The sequence below is a fragment of the Lissotriton helveticus genome, chromosome 2_1, assembly GCF_964261635.1.
Source record: "Lissotriton helveticus chromosome 2_1, aLisHel1.1, whole genome shotgun sequence".
Classification (NCBI taxonomy): Eukaryota; Metazoa; Chordata; class Amphibia; order Caudata; family Salamandridae; genus Lissotriton; species Lissotriton helveticus.
In genome coordinates, this window is record NC_136059.1 from 516,348,775 (window position 1) to 516,369,870 (window position 21,096).

Here is a 21,096-nt window from a genome sequence, read left to right on the forward strand (position 1 = left end):
ATGTGGGATAAAGTCGACATTTCGACCCCAAGGATGTAGGTATGGATGTGACCTTAAAACAGGGTCTTCCTCAGGACAGGGTGAAGTGTAGGGTGGGGGTGGTGGCAGGGGCCAGGTTTATCTAAAAAATTCATAAATAATGATCACAATCGGAAGGTAAAAACAAATTTAAGAAACACCAAGTCTCATCGCATTGGTACTCAATTAGATATGCAGGGCCATAAAAGCTCAAAGTAGGCGGGGAGCTAAGTGACTCAATAGTATATACAGTGAAGAATCAATATACTAGTCATAAGACCCATATCTGGTATAAATTAATACAGATGTGGAACTCATACAATCACAGATGACCTGATTCACAACTTACGAATGAAGAGTAAACTCCTAGTGTCAACGAGGCCGAAGCTATCTAGCCATCAGATCAGTGCCATTCGTCACGATTATTGTGCAGAGGAATAGAAAATATACAACGGAGGTAGCAGCAGTGTTATCTGAGTTACGGATAGCCACTAAGTGTGTCCATACTAAAAACAAAACCATCAGTACTCACGTATAAAGCTAATACCTAGTCGTAATTGTCAAAGGCATCCTTAATTCAGCCGCATCCGCGGTCCGTGATGCCTGAAAACATAATGGAAAACTATCAACTAACAGAAGGTTCGAGCGTACTGACAGAACGCTCGAGCGCAACTGAAACCGCTCATGGTTATGGGTGGCCGTATCGTCAATTACCTGAAGAGGGAGCGCCTCTGGCTTGTGAAGGGGTTCCGTGTGTCTGCCGCGTGAATCAGCAACAAGCGTAGTGAGGCGCGGCGTTCAATAAATAGGGTGAGGCGTCTAGATTCAATTGGAGTAGAAATGCGATGTATGTGGCCAGGTATGAGACCCACTTTTCAGTTAAGGGGGTGAAAAGTCCACTTGTAACCGGGCAGATTAATCACACAGAAACCCTACAGTATAATGGGGAGTGTGCTAAAGACATGTTATTCTGCAGTGAAACCCCCTCAGTGTATAGCTCATGTTAGGAATGAATGAATGAATGAATGAATTACGCACTTGTATAGCGCATGGCTACCCGAGGGCATCCCAGCGCTTCCAACTCATTCAGACTCCGAGATTCAAACAAACAGAAAGGTCTTTAACAATTTTCTGAATCTTAAATGATTTGCTTCCATTCTAATTGCTTCGGGAAGAGAATTCCAAAGATTTGTGGCTTGTAGGGAGAAACGTCTCCCTCCGGTACGCACTCTCCTTGTCTTGGGGACCGCTAACAGATTTTTGTTGGTGGATCTCAGGGTCCGCTTGGGAGCATATGGGCAGAGCATGGATTGGATAAGTACAGGTCCAGTTTTATTAACTGCCTTATGTACCATAGTCAGAGCTTTAAATTCCACTCTCTGTTTCACTGGTAACCAGTGAAGTTGGCGCAGACCAGGCTTAGCGGATGACCTGCGCGGGACATTCAGCAACATTCGTGCTGCACAGTTTTGTACTGTCTGTAAAGTTTTGATTGTCCCTAATGGGGCACCGAGATATAGTGCGTTAGCATAATCCAATCGTGTCAGGATCAACGCTTGCACCAAGATCTTCCTAGCTTCGAAAGGGAGAAGCCTAACAATTTTTCTCAGTAGCCTGATATAAGCAAGGCAGGTACCTGCAACCCTCCGGGCCTGTACCGCAAAGTTAAGAGCAGGGTCTAGCCAGACCCCCAGGCTTTTAATTTTTTCTTTTGGTAGAGGAGGCTGGCCAAGTCTAGAAGGCCACCAACTTTCCACAGTGGTGGGTGGGTTGTATCCCAGCATCATCACCTCCGTTTTTGCGCCATTTAACTTTAGGAAGGATTTATCCATCCAGTCATAGATCTTATCAAGACAGGTGGTAAGATTTGCATACGGGGCGGCTTGGGTGGTCAGGGAGATGATGAGCTGGGTATCGTCTGCGTATGTCACCAGTTGAACCCCCCAGGGCAGCACCACCTCAGCCAATGGCCTCATGTATATATTAAATAAGGTAGGGCTGAGGGAGGAGCCCTGGGGAACACCACACTGTAGACCCATTTGGGGGGAGGATACATTATCCTCGATCACAGCAAACGATCTATCGGACAGGAAGGAGCACAGCCAATTGAGAGCCTGGCCCGTGACACCTACTTCTCTTAACCTCTGAATCAGAATAGAATGATTCACGGTGTCAAAGGCCGCGCTCAGATCTAAAAGTAGTATAGCAGCACAACTTCCACTGTCCATGATCTTCCTTGTTTCCTCCACCACTGTAACCAAGGCTATTTCTGTACCCAAATTGCTTCTAAAGCCAGTCTGTGTAGGGTGCAGAGAGTTACTGTTCTCCAAAAAGGGGGAGAGCACGGAGTTTACATGCTTCTCAGCAAGCTTACTGACAGTTGGTAAAAGGGATATTGGGCGGTAGTTTGCCCAATCATCCGGATTAAGGTTAGGTTTTTTTAGCAAGGCCTTCACTCTTGCCTGTTTCCAGGAAGGGGGCACTACGCCTGCTATAAGGGAAGAGTTAATCACCTCCTTGATCACTGGGGTCACAGTATCAGACACCAGATTCAATATAGTTGGAGGTGCGGGGTCTAGAGGAGAACCAGATTTAAGTTTTTTTAGAAGCATTTTGGTAGTTGAGCAATCCAACAAATCAAAATGCTCAAGTACATTTACACCTGCATGAGAGGGGCCAGTGGATTCAGTGGGGGGGTGTTGAAAAGAAGAGAATATATTGGCCACCTTTGTAGAAAAGAAGTTAGCAAGTTCATTGCAGCGTGTAATTGCTTGGCCGGGGTCAGCTGTGGGAACAGGAGGAGCAACAAGAGAGTTAAAAATTTTAAAAATTTCTCTGGGCGCATTAGCTGCAGCACTGATTTTTGTCTGGAAGTAGTTAGATTGTGTATTTTTTATTTCCTGTTTATACTTCCTTAGAGCTAATCTATAGCTCTCCTTGCTGGTTGCCGTATAATCTTTCCTCCAGCTTCTTTCTTGTTGTTTACACAGTACTTTAAGGGCTTTTAGCTCGGGGGTGTACCAAAATTTTTTATTTCCACCACTTCTGTGGGATAAATTGCTTTTGGGAAGGGTGCTGTCTAAAGATGCCTCCACCCATTGGTTAAACCGTGCATCGGCCTCCAATGGATCATTCGTTATAGCGGGTAATGTTTCTTTCAAACTCTTGTTCCAGCTATCTATTGGAAGTTTGGACCAGACTCGAGTTGTCCGTTTGGAAACACTAGCCGGTTCCTGCTGTTTCTCCGGGGTCAGGGAGAAAAGTACTAATGAATGATCGGACCAGGGAATCCTAATGGACTTGTCAAAACTAAGAGTATCCATATTGGTATGACAATGATCTAAAGTGTGTCCTGCTTTATGCGTTGGACCTGTGACTATTTGCTTCAACTGGAGCACTTCCAAATTGGAGGTCAAGTTACGACAGGCCAACGAGTCAGGCTCATCGAAGTGGATGTTAAAATCACCTAAAATGGTGAAATTGGGAGCAACGCTTGCATAGTTTATTGCTTTAATCGAGAGATCTTCACAGAATTGGCCGTATGTGCCAGGAGGTCTGTAAAGCAACAATCCAGAAAAGGTGCAGGTAGGGGAGAATAGGATCGCAAACTTCAGGCATTCAGCCCCTGCAATTGTAATTGCTTCTGTTCTACAAATCAGTGTTTTCCTAAAAATGATGGCGATGCCTCCGCCCCGGCCCAGTGGGCGATCTTGCCTCAAAATGGCAAAGTTGGAAGGAAGAGCCCGTATAATATCTGGCTCTGAGCTATCATCCATCCATGTCTCCGACAGGAAGAGTACATCAAGGTCTCGTTCCTCCAGGAGCATGTGGAGCTCAGTCGCATGTTTCGGCAAAGATCTACAGTTTAATAATGCAAGGCGGAACAAATGGGAGGTGTCCTCTCTCCCGTAGAAGTTGGTTAAGTTATAGTTGCATCCTGTGCATGGTTTCCACGTCCTTAAGTATGTGTCTAACTTAGTACATAGTGAACTTTCCCTCCCCTTTAGGGCATATAACTCATCACGACTATACCTTATGGGCACGTGTTTGGTGTCCTTAGTTGACTTCATTCTGTGTTGGAGAAGGTGCTTTTGGTACCCAGAGGTGGAGACATCAATAGGATTCTGAACATGCGTGAAGCAAAATGGATGGCATTTTTTGATTCCATAAAAAATGGCCTAAACGAAACTGACAGCAGCCATGCTCAACTGGCTGCACTATTCAACTAAGTACACCAAACACGTGCACACTCCTAACATGAGCCATACTCTGAGGGCGTTTCACTGCAGAATAACATGTCCTTAGCACACTCCCCATTATACTGTAGGGTTTCTGTATGATTATTCTGCCTGGTTACAAGTGGACTTTTCACCCCCTTAACTGAAAGGTGGGTCTCACACCTGGCCACATATATCACAATTCTACTCCAATTGAATCTAGACGCCTCACCCTCATGTCTGAGAGGTGCAAGTCCTTATGAATGGATGTGATTGCTTAGCGTAATGCACTTATGTATTGTGATCATTTTTCAATGTGGATGCCTTACCCTCCTGTTTGAGAGGTGCGCGCCACCTCTATGTCTGTAATCTGATGTCTAAACTGCTGTTTTTGTGAAATTATGAATATTTCTATGTGTAAACTTAACGTACACGCCCATTCTGCTGCCCCCGCATAGTCTTTTTACTATGGACACACTCACGCATCCGGCGGTAGTACAACGTGCACGCTAGTCGAGGGCGTGCCTATTTATTGAGCGCTTGTTGGTGATTCACGCGGCAGACACACGGAACCCCTTCACAAGCCAGAGGCGCTCCCTCTTCAGGTAATTGACGATACGGCCACCCATAACTGTAAGGGGCTGTGATGGGCCCTAGGCCCACATGCTAGCAGGCACACAATCACTGACGCAGGACACACTGGAGGTCTGGTGCAACTGGCCCAGAGCACGTGCGCTCGGCCTCTTTTATTGATGCTGTGTCACATGACCAGTGACATCAGTGGTGGGTGGGTGTTAAGTGTGAATACAGGCTTCAGCACTAGACTGCTAACTTATGCTGGGCATTACATCCCTTTCCAAATTGGTTAAAAATTAAACCAAACAGAAAAAGTCCAAAACCTGTGGGGGAAAGAAAACACAGAAAATAACACTGGACTTGCGTTTTTCAAAATGAGTCTCTTTGGCTGCTTGCAAACCGCAGGCAGTATAGTTCTTGTATTCTGGACTTGCAGTTCTCGGAGGCACGGTCCGCAGTTGTTCGGCGGGTTCTTTCCTTGGCTGTGCTGTCTGTCTGCTGTTCTCAGCCCTGCATTTGCTTTGCTCCGTTAGTGATGAGAGATAACTAGATGATACAGGTGTTGACAGTTTTCTGGTTTTGTTCTCTCTTCTGGCTTCGTTATATTCTTCCGGGCAGGCTTTCATGTTGACTCTTGGCAGATGAATAGAGTAGGTGCACACATCCCTCTCACTAGGATGCCCCTCTCGCCGGTATTCCTCTCTCACCAGATGTCCGGGAGGACCTCTTTGCCAGGCGTCCACTGGACTGGTGTCTTCGGTCGTGGTGCTCCACCATAGCCTTCGGGCCGTGAGCAGGGCGCTCCACGAGCTTCACCGTCGTGTCCTAGTTCCACCTGAAGGTTGGGTTGTAGACTCTTCTCATCGCTCGCGAGGCTTTCATCCCCTTGGGTCCTGCAGACGTGCATCGGTAGACCTGTCTCCCGTGCGGGACTTGCTGCCACCAGAGTCCCTCGAGGCCTCCGATTCTGGTTTGTCACGGGCTGGTGCGATGTAGGTCAGGTCCTCAACCTCCAGAGGCCTGAGTAGTCTCGTCATCCAACTCTTCCGCTCAAACCACAGAGGTTGATGTCGCCAACCGTCTAGCTTGCTCTCTTCTGCGATCTCCATGTGGATGGATGGCTCGTAGGTGGTTGTCTTTGGTCTGCACTGCCGGTGCTCTTGCCAGGCTGGTCTTCCTTTGCACTCAGGTGTTCCAGTGCTTGTCACTTTGCTTCTTTCCGCAGGGGCGACTTCTTCTTGCAGTGGCAGCTTGCCATTCCGATTTCTCCTTTCTTCCTTTCTTGGGTGGCGGTGTGCCACTACGATCATTCTTCTTCTCTTCTCCTTTTCTCACGACGTACCCTGGTCCCTTTTCCTTCATCTTCTCTGGCCAGGCTTCCCCATGCAGTTGCGCACTCTGCACGTGTCATCCTGGTCTTGTCCTAGGACACTGTCTTCTTGTCACTCACTTCCAGGGTTAGCGTTGCGACCTTTTCTACTGTTCCTTCTTCCTTTTCTTTATGGCATCACGCCCTTCTTCTCCTTGTTCCTTCTTGCGACGTGATTTGGTCACTGTACTGCCTTGGCCTTCCCAGCCAGTCTTCTCCAGGTGGCGTGCACTCCACCTGTTTTCCCTCTGTTTTGGGCATGGCTCTCAGACATTGGTCTTTCCTTCTAGTGACTGGACCGGTTGTCGCCATCTTCTCAGTTGCTTCTTTTCTTTTCTTGGCGACCATACTTGGTGTTCGGCTTTCTCCTTCTGCATGAGTAGTCATGTTGTGCTATCTTTTCCTGGTCGCTATTCACTGTCCCGGTGCCCTTGGCGCGTCGCTGTGTAGCGTCACTTTGGCGCGTCTGATTCCTGGCACGTTCCGGCGCAGTGCTGCGCGGTCCTGTCGTGCGGGGTTTGGAATTCTTGCACTCCTGTCGCATTCCTGCGCGGTCTCCTGACGTCTTCCTCAGCTTTCTGGAGAGTGCCTGTGCTTCTGGCGTTGTAGTGCTGACCTCCGTTCCTCGCTCTCCTTTTGAGCACTTTGGGCACTCCTGGTGCTTTCTTGCACTTGACCACTGTCGCTGCTCTTTCACTCACGCAGCTCCTGGTGCTTTCTTGTACTTGACCCCTGTCGCTGCTCTTTCACTTACGCAGCTCCTGGTGCTTTCTTGCACTTGACCACTGTCGCTGCTCTTTCACTTACGCAGCTCCTGGTGCTTTCTTGCACTTGACCACTGTCGCTGCTCCTTCACTTACGCAGCTCCTGGTGCTTTCTTGCACTTGACCACTGTCGCTGCTCTTTCACTTACGCAGCTCCTGGTGCTTTCTTGTACTTGACCACTGTCGCTGCTCTTTCACTTACGCAGCTTCTAGCCGTGTCGCACTTTAGATCCACCTCTTACTCCTTGCGGTGGCGTCGACACCTCCTGGGCGTGTACTCTGCTCCTTTGTTCGTCCGTGTCGTCGGGTACTTGCTGCTTTAGATCGTTGACCTGCTCTCTCCGTCGTGTGATTATGGCAGTCTTTTCCCTAGGAATTCTTCCAGTGCTTCCTTGCACTTTGTGGCGCGTTCCTCTTTTCTTGCGAGTAGCCACCTGCCAGCAGGTGTTTTCTCTATCCGTCTCTGGGCGTCACTTGTGGAGGTTCTTGTGTTGGATGGGCTTTCTTTACTTGTCGTAGGCTTGTCTCATTTTGACCTCCTTCAGTAGAGTGGTAATGCCACTGACGGTTCTCCCTTTGTTTTCCTTCACCTGGCCGTAGACACCGTCCAACTTCCTCCTGCCCTTCAGACGGGCGTCGCTGCACATAATCTGTCCTTCACTTGAGCAAAACCTGGATATGTGTCTCTATTCGGTGTGTCCTTCACTTGAGCAAAACCTGGATATGTGTCTCTATTCGGTGTTTTTGGTGATATTTCCCTGCTGTGTGTGTTTGCACTGTAATCTCTCCTGGCGTGCAGTACACGGAAGCGGCCACCGGGTGGCAGGGGATCGTTTTCAGCTACGGACGGTAATCTTGTCTTCCCAACACGGTGTTTCACTCCTTCACCTGCGCTGGGCCCCCTGCACCTCCTCGAAGCTGGGACACACGACTCCGGGCACAATCTCCCACGGATGCCTGCAGCACTGTGCACCACTGGGGACCTCTCATTAAATAACCGTGAGTTCCCTTCTTTTCTGGGCACTGTAACATGAGGCGTGCTGCTTCTTTCTCCCACTACGTCTTGGGGCAGACACTGGTCCAACTCTTGTTTTTCCTCCCCCCCCTTTGCCGCTGCAGTTTCTCTCCACTCACGCTGCACGGAGTGGGTGAGGGTCGCGCTATTCTCGAGGCTGCCTGCTTCTGCCTCTCCTCAGTCTTCCTTTCGCCCGGCAGCTCACTGCATGCTGCGGGCGCACCAGTTCCTTCACTCCGCCGCCGCAGCTGCAGTCTTTACACGCTGCACGGTGGGCGGCTGGAGCTCCTCTTCACCGGCCGTGGCCGGGTGCCTACATTATCGCCTCCCCTCCCCCACCGCCGCCGCAGCCACACTTCACACGCGGCGCGGGGTGGGGAGCAATTAGCGCGATTAGCGCTCCACTGCGGGTGAGCTCCGCTTCTAATTCAGTTCCTTTTTCTGGGCGCCCTTGCGATCGCGGGTGGGCTCCGCTTTATTTACAGTCACTTTCCCCCCTCCCGGCAGCTCTGCACCTCGCACGCTGCTGCGGGGGACGGGGACACTTCATGCAGGCCGCGGGTGGGCTCCGCTGGCGCTGTTTTAATTCAATGTCTTTCACCCTCGCCGCGGCCGCCTCTCCTCAGACGCGGCGCGGCGGGGGACAGCAGACGCCGCAGGCAGGCCGCGGGTGGGCTCCGTGAGCCTTGCTTAACAAAAGTCAATAGCTGGCGCAGCTATCATTTCAGGGGGCACATTAATTGTTTATTGTCCATAGCGGGTGGGCTCCGCTTACACTGCAGGTCACGGCCAGGGCTCACCTTCGGCCGACGGGCCTCCTCTCACGCGGGTGGACACCGCATGGCTCTCTCTTCGCCCCAGGCAGGGGGCACACACGCGCCGGGCACAGGGTGAGATCACCTTTTCCTTCACCTCTAGGCCCGAGGCTCTTGACACGCCTCGTGGGCCTCGCGGCGGCCGGCTGCTTTCTTCGGGGGGGGTGCCTTTACTGCTGGCAGCTCCCCATTCCTCTTTCCTTCATCTTCGTTTTCACAGCTGGCACGCGTGGCATCGCGTTACCGCCTCGTCGCCATTGTAAGGGGCTGTGATGGGCCCTAGGCCCACATGCTAGCAGGCACACAATCACTGACGCAGGACACACTGGAGGTCTGGTGCAACTGGCCCAGAGCACGTGCGCTCGGCCTCTTTTATTGATGCTGTGTCACATGACCAGTGACATCAGTGGTGGGTGGGTGTTAAGTGTGAATACAGGCTTCAGCACTAGACTGCTAACTTATGCTGGGCATTACAATAACCATGAGCGGTTTTAGTTGCGCTCGAGCCTTATGTCAGTACGCTTGAACCTACTGTAAGTTGATAGTTTTACATTATGTTTTTAGGCATCACGGACCGCAGACGCGGCTGAATTAAGAATTCCTTTGACAATTACGACTAGGTATTAGCTCTATACGTGAGTACTGATGGTTTTGTTTTTAGTATGGACACACTTAGCGGCTCTCCGTAAATCGGATAACACTGCTGCTACCTCCGTTGTATATTTTCTATTCCTCTGCAGAATAATCGTGACGAATGGTACTGATCTGATGGCTAGATAGCTTCGGCCTCGTTGACACTAGGAGTTTACTCTTCATTCGTAAATTGTGAATTAGGTCATCTGTGATTGTATGAGTTCCATTTCTGTATTAATTTATACCAGATATGGGTCTTATTATTAAATCTGTTTTATTTTCAAGGGTAAGGGATGTCGCACAAGACGGGATCAAGAATACACAGCGTTTAGCCTACAACCCTTTCCAGGGCCGGCCGCGTGTTCAGGTGCTGCAAATAATACCTCAGTGTTCCATATATAAAGCAGAGCATTACACAGCGATATGCCTACAACCCACAGGGGGCCGGCCGCGTATTGTACTGTACATGGGAACACATCCTAATCACCCAATGCAGCAAAAACCTTAGTGGCTATTTGTTGGACAGGCCGCATGTTCGAGCTGTCCCCCCTCCCCGCAATGGGACCAGGACCCTGGCTCTCCCTGCATCCCCAGCCAGAGTCCACAAACGACCACCCGAAGTACCCTGCAATCCCTCCACTACAAGACACCAGCTCCGGACCCGCTGGCCCGGGTCACCATCTACCCCACGACATCGACCCGGCCGCCATCTTGGGGCACTGCAGCACGAGGCCGCGTGGCCTCAACTCGACCCTAACCCCGGGCCCGGCCGGCCCCGACATCGAGGCCCCACCATCCTCCCAGGAGGCAGAGTGACCACTTGGCGAGTCAATGGGAGAAGGAATCGTCAACGGCTCTCCTCCGCCAGGTGTCGATCACCCCAGGCCGCCTGGGCGCTGGCTCCACCCCCCTGCTGGGTGTCTGGACTCCCTCATCCCGGACCTCCCGGCCCCCAGGCGCGAGGGTCCGGACATCAAAGGGGACCAGACCTATAACTGGGGCAGGGCCAGACCAGGAAAGCAGTTGTATCCTGGAGTCGAGAGACCCGAGAAGAACTCATCCGTGACCTGGCCTGCTGGCGCTGCCGCGGCCCTCTGCCTCGTGAAACCATCGTCTTGGCCTGCTGGCGCTGCCGCGGCCCTCTGCCTCGTGAAACCATCGTCTTGGCCTGCTGGCGCTGCCGCGGCCCTCTGCCTCGTGAAACCATCGTCTTGGCCTGCTGGCGCTGCCGCGGCCCTCTGCCTCGTGAAACCATCGTCTTGGCCTGCTGGCGCTGCCGCGGCCCTCTGCCTCGTGAAACCATCGTCTTGGCCTGCTGGCGCTGCCGCGGCCCTCTGCCTCGTGAAACCATCGTCTTGGCCTGCTGGCGCTGCCGCGGCCCTCTGCTTTATGAGACTATCACCTTGGCCTGCTGGCGCTGCCGCGGCCCGATCCATAGACACTCCAGCTCGAGGATTGTGAGCTCGCCTCTTACCACTACCTGTACCGATCCGGTACCAAGACTGTCCCGCTACCCCCTTTCCCTACAGAGACTAGAAGTGAGAGGACCCCCGGGTCCAAGATATCCTGTATCGCTGATATCCTTGCCTTAAGAACCTTATATAAAGCCTTGAACCCGACTTGGTGTGGTGCCTGTTTGTGGGGAGGGAGGGTACTTGTCTGTACGCTCGCCGGAGACGGTCCCCCTCGGGGATCTCTCCCTCGGTATCCGGCCGACCCTCAGGGTCCCCGTCTAACATTGGTGGCCAGCGACGGGATCCGAACCTACGCATAATCGTACAGAAAGTCACTCGCCCCACCACACACAACAACCATGTCAATAGAGAGCGGAACAACGGAAAAATTCCAGATGGAAAAATTGGAAGACTACAACCACCGGGAACTGAAGCAATATTGCATAGAACTTGGACTTCCAACCACAGGTCTTAGCACAAAGGAAGACTTCAAACGAGCCCTAGAAGCTTGGGCAGAAACGGGTACGGCCGTACCCCGAACACAAACAACCGAAACGAGCCCCGCACCAACTAAAGAAAGAGCGGATCTCTCCCTGGAAGAGATCCGAGAAAGAGAAAAAACCAGACTCCACGAATTAGAACTTGCCCGACTTCGCTTGGATGGGGAACTCAAGCTGGCAGAACAAAAAATAACCCTGGAACACTTACGGCTCAGGGAAGAGCGGGAAGACAAGCAAAGACAGAGGGAGCTAGAGGAAAAGAGACTAGAGTACGAACATGAGCGCAATCTCAAAGCACTGGAGATCCAGAAACAGAATAAAGACCTCGGGCTCCCCGAACGACCGACCCCGTCTGCCTCGACCGAACCCAAGGTTCACATCCCCAAAGATGTCATCCGGGAATACCACAAGAACGATGATATCCAGCAGTGGTTTAAAGCCTATGAGGTGGCAATGACCTCCCACCGGATTCCCCGAAGCGATTGGGGAGCCGGATTATGGGGGAGGTTTGTCAACGAAGGGCGGGACGCCCTGCTGCAACTCCCGGACCAGCTGATGACCTCCTACGACCACATGAAGGCCGCCCTCCTCACTCGATACGGGCTCACACCTGAGATGTACCGCCAACGGTTCCGCGACTGCAAACGGATTCCGGGTACAACTTGGGTGGAGTACGTGAACTTTTTTAGCCGAGCCTTCGAGGGGTGGATCAAGGGCAACAAAGTAACCACCTACGAACAACTCTTTGACCTTATCGTATGGGAACACCTGTCGAACAACTGCTTCGTGGAGCTCCGGCAACACCTCCTGGACAGCAAGCTAACCGACCCTCGACAACTCGCCGCCGAAGCCGACCGGTGGGAAAGCACCCGAGTTGGCCGGAGCGCACCCAGCGAAGTATCCAGATCGTATCGCCCCCGAGGGGGAGGAGGAAGTCAGGGTCGGGGGAGAGACCCCGGCCCCTCGTCACCCCCCAGAAACCCCTCGACCCCGGTTGGCCGGGGAAGCCCTGCCGTCCGGGCCGGTTTCCGGGCCAACATTACGTGCCACAGGTGCCAGCGACCCGGCCACTACGCCAGTGATCCCAACTGCCCAAAGAATCCGAACACTACTCCCCGCCAAGTTGCAGCGGCGGCCCTAGGGGAAGAAATAATCCCGGAAGACCAAGAGGAGTACGAGACCGATCCCTCTGAATGGGCACCCGCCGCCATGGCACTGGTCTGCTTAGGGGAGAGAGACATGATTCCGCGGGCCCCCCTTCCCGCCAACACACAGAAGTACGGTCAATGGGTCAACATCAATGGCCGCCGGGCGGAAGCCCTCCGCGACACCGGGGCCAGTGTAACGGCGGTCCGACGCCACCTCGTCACTCCAGACCAAATCTTGCCGAACATTCTTTGCCCTGTTCGATCAGCCGACAACTCCGAAAGCCTATGCCACATGGCCTGCGTCCCCTTCGAGTGGGGAGGAGTAACAGGGATGTTAAAAGTAACTGTCCGCGATGATGCCCCCGTGGACTGCCTCCTAGGAAACGACCTTGAAAGCTCTCCCTGGGCAGCTGTCGAACGGAGGGAGCACCTGGGGATGCTTGGCCTCCCCGAATGGGTCTGCGTCACGACCCGGTCCATGACCGCCCGCGCGGTCCCCAGCCCAGAAGAGCCCGAGTGGCCAGAACCTCCTCCCGCGCTCATCCCAGAGGAGGCCGCCCCAGAAGCCATTCCCTTGACCCAAACCGAAGAAGGACCCGACCAGCTTCGGGACGTCCCTGACCTGGCACAATGGCGGCAGGAGGGAGGCCCCACGCAGGAACAATTCCGGGCCGAGCAAAAAACCTGTCCTTCTCTCGAAGGACTCCGGCAGCAAGCCCTGGCCCAGAGCTCCGGGGATACCTCGGGGGCCCACTGGATCTACTGGGACCAAGACCTGCTCTACAGCGAGCAGAAAATTGCAGAACTAGGGGCCAGTCGGGTGCTGGTGGTGCCCCTTCGCTTCCGAGACTTCCTCCTGAACTTAGCCCACGATGTCCCCCTTGCCGGACACCTGGGGCAGGATAAAACCTACGACCGCCTGGTGACCCATTTTTTCTGGCCCCACATGCGGAAGGATGTCACCAACCACTGCAAGGCCTGCCCCACCTGCCAGGCCAGCGGAAAAAGTGGCCGAAAAATCAAAGCACCATTACAACCCTTTCCTGTCGTCACCACCCCGTTTGAACGAGTGGGAATAGACATTGTGGGGCCCCTCGACCCTCGAACAGCCCAAGGACACCGGTTCATCCTGGTCCTTGTAGACCACGCCACCCGCTATCCCGAGGCCATCCCTCTTCGGACTGTGACGGCCCCCGTGGTGGGCCGGGCCCTGATGGGGATCTTCTCCCGGGTGGGGTTCCCCCGGGAGGTCGTCAGTGACAGGGGCGCGAACTTTATCTCCAGATATATGAAGTCCCTCTGGCAGCAATGCGGGGTCACCTACAAATTCACGACCCCCTATCACCCGCAAGGAAACGGACTGGTCGAGAGATTCAACCGCACCCTCAAGGGGATGATTATGGGTCTAGAAGAACCCCTTCGACGCCAGTGGGACGTACTGCTTCCATGCCTCCTGTTTGCCTATCGGGAGGTCCCGCAGAAGTCCCTCGGCTTCAGCCCCTTTGAACTACTGTACGGGCACCCCGTCCGGGGCCCCCTCAGCCTAGTCAAGGAAGGTTGGGAGCAGCCTCCCCAGAAAACTCCCCCGGACATCTACCGGTATCTCCTGGCTCTCCGCAACCAGACCCGGCGGTTCCGAGACACCGCCAAAGCCAACCTCGAGGCCAGTCAGGAGGACATGAAGAGGTGGTACGATCAGCACACGTCCTCCATTGAGTTCGAACCTGGACAACAGGTCTGGGTGATGTCCCCGGTTGAGCCCTGTGCCCTCCAAGACAGATGGTCCGGGCCCTTCAAGGTAATCGAACGCAAGGGGCCCGTCACCTATTTAATCGACATGGAGACGGCCCGGAACCCCCTACGGGTCCTCCATGCCAACAGGCTCAAACCCCATTTTGTGCGATCCGAACTCAGCCTCCTGATGGCTACCGATACTGGGACAGAAGAAGACTCCGAACCCCTTCCGGACTTACTGAGGGCCCTCGAGCAGGATGGCTCAGTGGAAGGGGTCCAGCTCTCCGAGGCCCTGTCCCCGGAGCAACGCCAAGACTGCCAAACGCTCCTGAGGCAGTTCGCCTCCCTGTTCTCCCTCACCCCCGGAGTCACCCCCTGGTGCCTCCACGATGTGGACACCGGGGACAGCCCTCCTATTCGACACCGAGCATACCGCGTACCAGACCGGGTACGAGCCTGCATCCAGACCGAGGTGTCCAAGATGCTGACCCTAGGAGTGATCGAACCCTCAGACAGTCCCTGGGCGAGCCCAGTCGTCCTGGTTCCCAAGGCAGCTGCCCCGGGCGTTGCCCCTGAGCTCCGGTTCTGCGTGGACTATCGAGGGCTGAATGCAGTTACCCGGACCGACGCTCATCCCATCCCCCGGGCAGACGAGCTAATTGACCGGATGGGGGCCGCCCGCTACCTGAGCATCTTCGACCTAACAGCGGGCTACTGGCAGATCGGCCTCACCCCTAGGGCCCAAGAACGATCCGCCTTCTCTACCCCAGACGGGCACTACCACTTTAAAGTCATGCCCTTCGGCATGAAAAACGCCCCGGCAACGTTCCAACGGCTGGTAAACCAGGTACTGGCGGGCCTGGAAGACTTCAGCGCCGCCTACCTGGACGACATTGCTGTGTACAGCCACCAGTGGACCGACCACCTCCGCCACCTGCGGGAGGTTCTACACGCCCTCCAGCAAGCCGGGCTCACCATCAAGGCCAGCAAGTGCCAAGTTGGCCAAGGGTCCGTGACCTACCTGGGACACCAAGTGGGAAGCGGGCTGGTGGCCCCTCTCCAACTCAAGATTGCTGCCATCCAGGCCTGGCAACCCCCTACGAGCCAAACGGAGGTCCGGGCCTTCCTGGGGCTCACCGGATACTACCGGCGGTTCGTGAAGGACTATGGCAGCATCGTGGGGCCCCTCACAGAGCTCACCTCCAAAAAGAGCCCCAAAACCGTCAACTGGACCCCGGACGGCCAATCAGCCTTCGAGAAGCTAAAGACCGCCATGTGCACGGCCCCCGTGCTCCAGGCTCCCGACTACAGCCGGGAATTCATTGTGCAGACGGACGCCTCCGATCATGGTGTGGGGGCCGTCCTCTCCCAACTCAACACCGAAGGGGTCGACCATCCGGTGGTCTTCATCAGCAGACGCCTCTTGCCCCGAGAACAGCGCTGGAGCACCATTGAGAGGGAGGCCTTCGCCGTAGTCTGGGCACTCAAGAAGCTCCGGCCATACCTCTTCGGCACCCACTTCCGGGTGCAAACAGACCACCGACCCCTGCAATGGCTGATGCAAATGCGGGGGGAGAACCCGAAGCTGTTGCGCTGGTCCATCTCCCTGCAGGGGATGGACTTCACGGTGGAACATCGTCCAGGCCAGGACCACGCCAACGCCGACGGCCTGTCACGCTTTTTCCGCCTCAGCGAGGAGAGTCCCCAGGAAGATGGCTGACTCTCCCCGCCTTCAGCTGGGGGGGACGCATGTTGGACAGGCCGCATGTTCGAGCTGTCCCCCCTCCCCGCAATGGGACCAGGACCCTGGCTCTCCCTGCATCCCCAGCCAGAGTCCACAAACGACCACCCGAAGTACCCTGCAATCCCTCCACTACAAGACACCAGCTCCGGACCCCGCTGGCCCGGGTCACCATCTACCCCACGACATCGACCCGGCCGCCATCTTGGGGCACTGCAGCACGAGGCCGCGTGGCCTCAACTCGACCCTAACCCCGGGCCCGGCCGGCCCCGACATCGAGGCCCCACCATCCTCCCAGGAGGCAGAGTGACCACTTGGCGAGTCAATGGGAGAAGGAATCGTCAACGGCTCTCCTCCGCCAGGTGTCGATCACCCCAGGCCGCCTGGGCGCTGGCTCCACCCCCCTGCTGGGTGTCTGGACTCCCTCATCCCGGACCTCCCGGCCCCCAGGCGCGAGGGTCCGGACATCAAAGGGGACCAGACCTATAACTGGGGCAGGGCCAGACCAGGAAAGCAGTTGTATCCTGGAGTCGAGAGACCCGAGAAGAACTCATCCGTGACCTGGCCTGCTGGCGCTGCCGCGGCCCTCTGCCTCGTGAAACCATCGTCTTGGCCTGCTGGCGCTGCCGCGGCCCTCTGCCTCGTGAAACCATCGTCTTGGCCTGCTGGCGCTGCCGCGGCCCTCTGCCTCGTGAAACCATCGTCTTGGCCTGCTGGCGCTGCCGCGGCCCTCTGCCTCGTGAAACCATCGTCTTGGCCTGCTGGCGCTGCCGCGGCCCTCTGCCTCGTGAAACCATCGTCTTGGCCTGCTGGCGCTGCCGCGGCCCTCTGCCTCGTGAAACCATCGTCTTGGCCTGCTGGCGCTGCCGCGGCCCTCTGCTTTATGAGACTATCACCTTGGCCTGCTGGCGCTGCCGCGGCCCGATCCATAGACACTCCAGCTCGAGGATTGTGAGCTCGCCTCTTACCACTACCTGTACCGATCCGGTACCAAGACTGTCCCGCTACCCCCTTTCCCTACAGAGACTAGAAGTGAGAGGACCCCCGGGTCCAAGATATCCTGTATCGCTGATATCCTTGCCTTAAGAACCTTATATAAAGCCTTGAACCCGACTTGGTGTGGTGCCTGTTTGTGGGGAGGGAGGGTACTTGTCTGTACGCTCGCCGGAGACGGTCCCCCTCGGGGATCTCTCCCTCGGTATCCGGCCGACCCTCAGGGTCCCCGTCTAACACTATTCTGACAGCGCTCTGAGGACACAGTCACAACGAACTTATCAGCCCAACAGGGGCTAGAAGTCCGCAGGAGAGCAGAGGAAACGAAGAGGAAAGAATAGGCGGAAGGAGGAGAATGACAGGAGAAGTGCAAGACAGTGCAGGGAGGGTCAGAATAAATACAGTGTGCGCTGGGGATGAAAGGGAAAACATGGGGAAACCATGGGGCTCCACCCTAGATGGCTATGGCGGACGCAGCACAGGCGGGTGGCTAGAACAGCAACCTCTTTGGGTCTGTGGGAGCGATAGCGTCAGCAAACAGGCGCAGTGTTCTCAGTTTGGTGGGCATGTGTCGCGCATGTTCTACGTTGCATAGGTATGTAATTAGGGGCTGCCAAACTGCCTTGTAACGTGTATCGCTCGCCTGCAGATGCGCTGTGAAGAGCTCCATGCTGACAACATGCCATAAACGCACAAACCATGCAGTGATTGGAGGCGTCTCAGGCTTTTTCCAGTACAGGGTAATTAGCTACCTGGCTGCACCCAGCATTTGAAGTGCCAGCGTCCAATCACTCCTGGTGAGCGCCTTCAGGCCAGCAGGTTTGATACCCAGCAAGACTGTGCAAGGGCTGTCAGGCAGGGGAAACCCCAGCACCCTCCTGATGTGGCTAAGGACCTCCTTCCAGAATACCGCTAGCAATGGGCAGGCCCACCATATGTGCATAAAATCCCCCGTCGCAGAGCAGCATCTCCAGCACACAGGAGAAGAAGAAGGGAACATCCAATGGAGCCGTTGAGGCGTGTAGTACCACTGGGTCATAAGCTTGTAAGCATTTTCCCGTTGCGGAATGCTACGGTACACTTGGGGATTTCCCGCCATAATCTACTCCACTGGGTAGGGAAGACTTCCTCGCCCAGCAGCTCTTGCCAGCGACGTTGATAGGGGTGAGCAGGTGGCTGTCGTGGGTGCTGCAAGATCTGATAAATGCGAGATGTAAGTCCTTTAGACTCAATCGGGTGGCGGGCTAAGCGTTCGAAGGGAGTAAAATCCCTAGTCGCCGACTGCTGCATGTCCACTGCCGTTGCCCAATGTTTCAGCTGAGCGTACTGTAGTCCTGCAGTCGGTGGAACCCTGAATTCCTCCCTGCACTGAGCGAAGGACTTAAATGAGCCCCCCTCAAACAGATCCGTTATAGCCCGGCAGTCTCCTTCCGACCACCTGGAGAAGGCCCGAGTGCGATGAGCCGGTGGAAAGGACGGGTTCCCTTCAATTGGGGTGTGCGGCGAAGGGAAGGTCGTGAGTCTTTTGCGTAAGGCAATTTTATCCCAGATGTCCAGGACTGTTTTTGTAGGCACCACAATATAGGCGCTCTTAGAGCGCGCTGCCCGATGGTGCCATACGAGGTCCCAAATAGTTCGCCCGTCGCAGCTCGATCCATGTGCATCCAACCCTTTTCGCTCTCCGGGTCTCCCCACTCCAGAACGCATCGGAGGTGTGCTGTCCAGTAGTACTCCACAAGGTTGGGGCACGCCAGGCCTCCCCTATCCCTAGGGGCCATCAGAAGCTTTTGCGAGAAACGAGGTTTCTTGCCGCCCCATATAAAATTTGTGAGATCGCGTTGGAGACCGCGAATACTGTGCAACGGCACAGGAGTGGAGAGGCATTGAAAGAGGTATAGAACTTTTGGGAGGACCGACATTTTAATAGCGTTAAGTCGGCCTAGCCATGACAGCAGCAGGGGTCGCCACCGTCTCAGATCCTCAAGCACTGACCGCCGACAGTCCCGCCAGTTGGCCTGCGTCCACGTGTCAAGAGAAGGAGTCACCCGGAGGCCAATATAGCGAATGGAGCTGGCAGTCCATTGGAATGGGACCAAGCGTTCCAGGGCAGGGATCTCTTCTTGCGGGATAGTTAGGTTAAGAGCTCAAGATTTGCTGTGGTTAATCTTGAGGCCAGTAGCGTGTTCAAAGAGGCATAAGATAGCATTCAGGGCTAGTAGGGACTCCCGGGGGCGCGTGAGGGAGAGAATGAGATCGTCCGCAAACAACGCCACCTTATTGTTACGACCGCCCAGCTGGATACCATGGATATCAGGCGCTTGGCGGATCATTTCCGCCAGCGGTTCCACCACGAGGGCAAACAGCAGAGGCGAAAGGGGGCACCCCTGTCTGGTACCCCTATGGATAGTGAAAGGTCCTGTAAGCCGGCCATTTACCCGTATCCAAGCCTGCGGGGTAAGATATGGCGCCATGATCCGAGCGATCATGTTCTGCCCCAAGCCAATTTTAGTTAAGACCGCCCGAAGGAAGGTCCAGTCCACACGGTCGAATGCCTTCTCCGCATCCAATGAGAGAAGGCACTCAGGGATCTTCCAGTGGCGTGCCTTGCCCACCAAATGCGATATCTTGCGTACATTGTCAGCCCCTTGCCGGTTGCGAATAAAACCAACCTGGTCCGGGTCCACCAGATCTGGCATATAAGGATCAAGGCGCTTTGCCAGGAGTTTAGTATAGATTTTGAGGTCAGTATTTAACAGAGCGATGGGGCGGTACGACGCACACTGTGTGGGGTCCGTTCCTGGCTTCAAAATCAACGCTATCTCCGCCATTCCCATGTCTCGAGATGGCCCCTCAGTGGCCGTAAAGGAATTATATAGTCTCAGGAGGTGCGGCCAAAGCTGGGACTGAAACATACGATAAAGGGTAGACCGTCCGGCCCCTTCAGGGCTGCCAGCACCTCCTCTTGGGTGAAAGGGTCCTCCAGAGTTGCAGCATGAAGCGGATGAAGGGTCGCCCCGTGTAATTATTTAGGACCTCCGCCACAGTCACCGGGTCCAGCGGCTCTCTCTGATAAAGCGTCGAATAGTAGGACTGGAACGCCTCACATTTATCCCACTCCAAAGTGACCTTCGCACCTTCGGGACGCTGGACTGTCGTTATATGAGCCTTTGCCACGCGTGCTCGTAAACGTCCCGCAAGCAACCTGCCCACCTTATCTCCTCCTTCGTAATACTTCTGCTTGAGGGCGAGCAGCGAGTGTTCAGCCTTGTTAGCGCGCAAGAGTCTCAACTGTCCACGAAGGTTGGCAAGGCGCCTCCTAGACGCCAGTGAGGATCCACCCTGATCCCTTTGCTCCTCCAGTTTGATATCCTTTGCCAGCCTATCCTCCAAGGCCCGAGCCGCACGCGCCCTGGCTATGGAAAGAGTGGTTATATGACCTCTCACGGTTGCCTTGAAGGCGTCCCACACCACCGGGAAGGGAGTCTCTGGGAGATCATTGGCGAGGAAATAAGCATCAATGGTAGCTCGTATACTGTCAACAGCTTCCGGATCCCGGAGGAGGCTCGGAGGCAAGCGCCATACTGACTTGCGAACAACAGGAGCGCGCGGGTCCTGGAGAGTCAAGTCAACATGGGCATGGTCCAAGATTGAAATATCGGACATGGAGGCACCCAACAGGTCGCGCAGCAGGGCATGGGTGACAAAGAGGTTGTCGATGCGGGAGTACGAACGGTGGGCGTAAGAATAGAAAGAGTAGTCTCTTAAGTATAGGGAATGAGAGCGCCACGCATCGAACAGTCCCAGCTCCGCAATTTGGGTGCGCAAAGCAGATGACATGGCCCCAGCACCAGTAAACATGGTGTCACTGCGGTCCACCTTCGGGTCCCAGACTAGATTAACGTCACCCCCAAGGATCAGGAAGGGGTCGCCCCGCGGCACGTGGTCCCTTAGGAGCGACAGTAGATACCGATCTTGTATCTGATTGGGTGCATACACATTGCAGAGAGTGAGGGTGCGCCACCCAATCACCACGGTTACCCTGAGAAAGCGCCCATCTCCACCCTTGAAGGGCCTAGTCTCCCCCCGCCCGATGCCGGACCTGCACAGTATGGCTACGTC

The 21,096-nt window shown here is 54.9% G+C and overlaps 1 protein-coding gene across 2 annotated transcripts in view; it reads right to left on the reverse strand.

Annotated features, from left to right (window-relative positions):
- Positions 1-21,096, reverse strand: part of TRIM23 (tripartite motif containing 23) — a 712,673-nt gene that overhangs the window by 42,653 nt on the left and 648,924 nt on the right. The gene's annotated exons all lie outside the window — the stretch shown is intronic.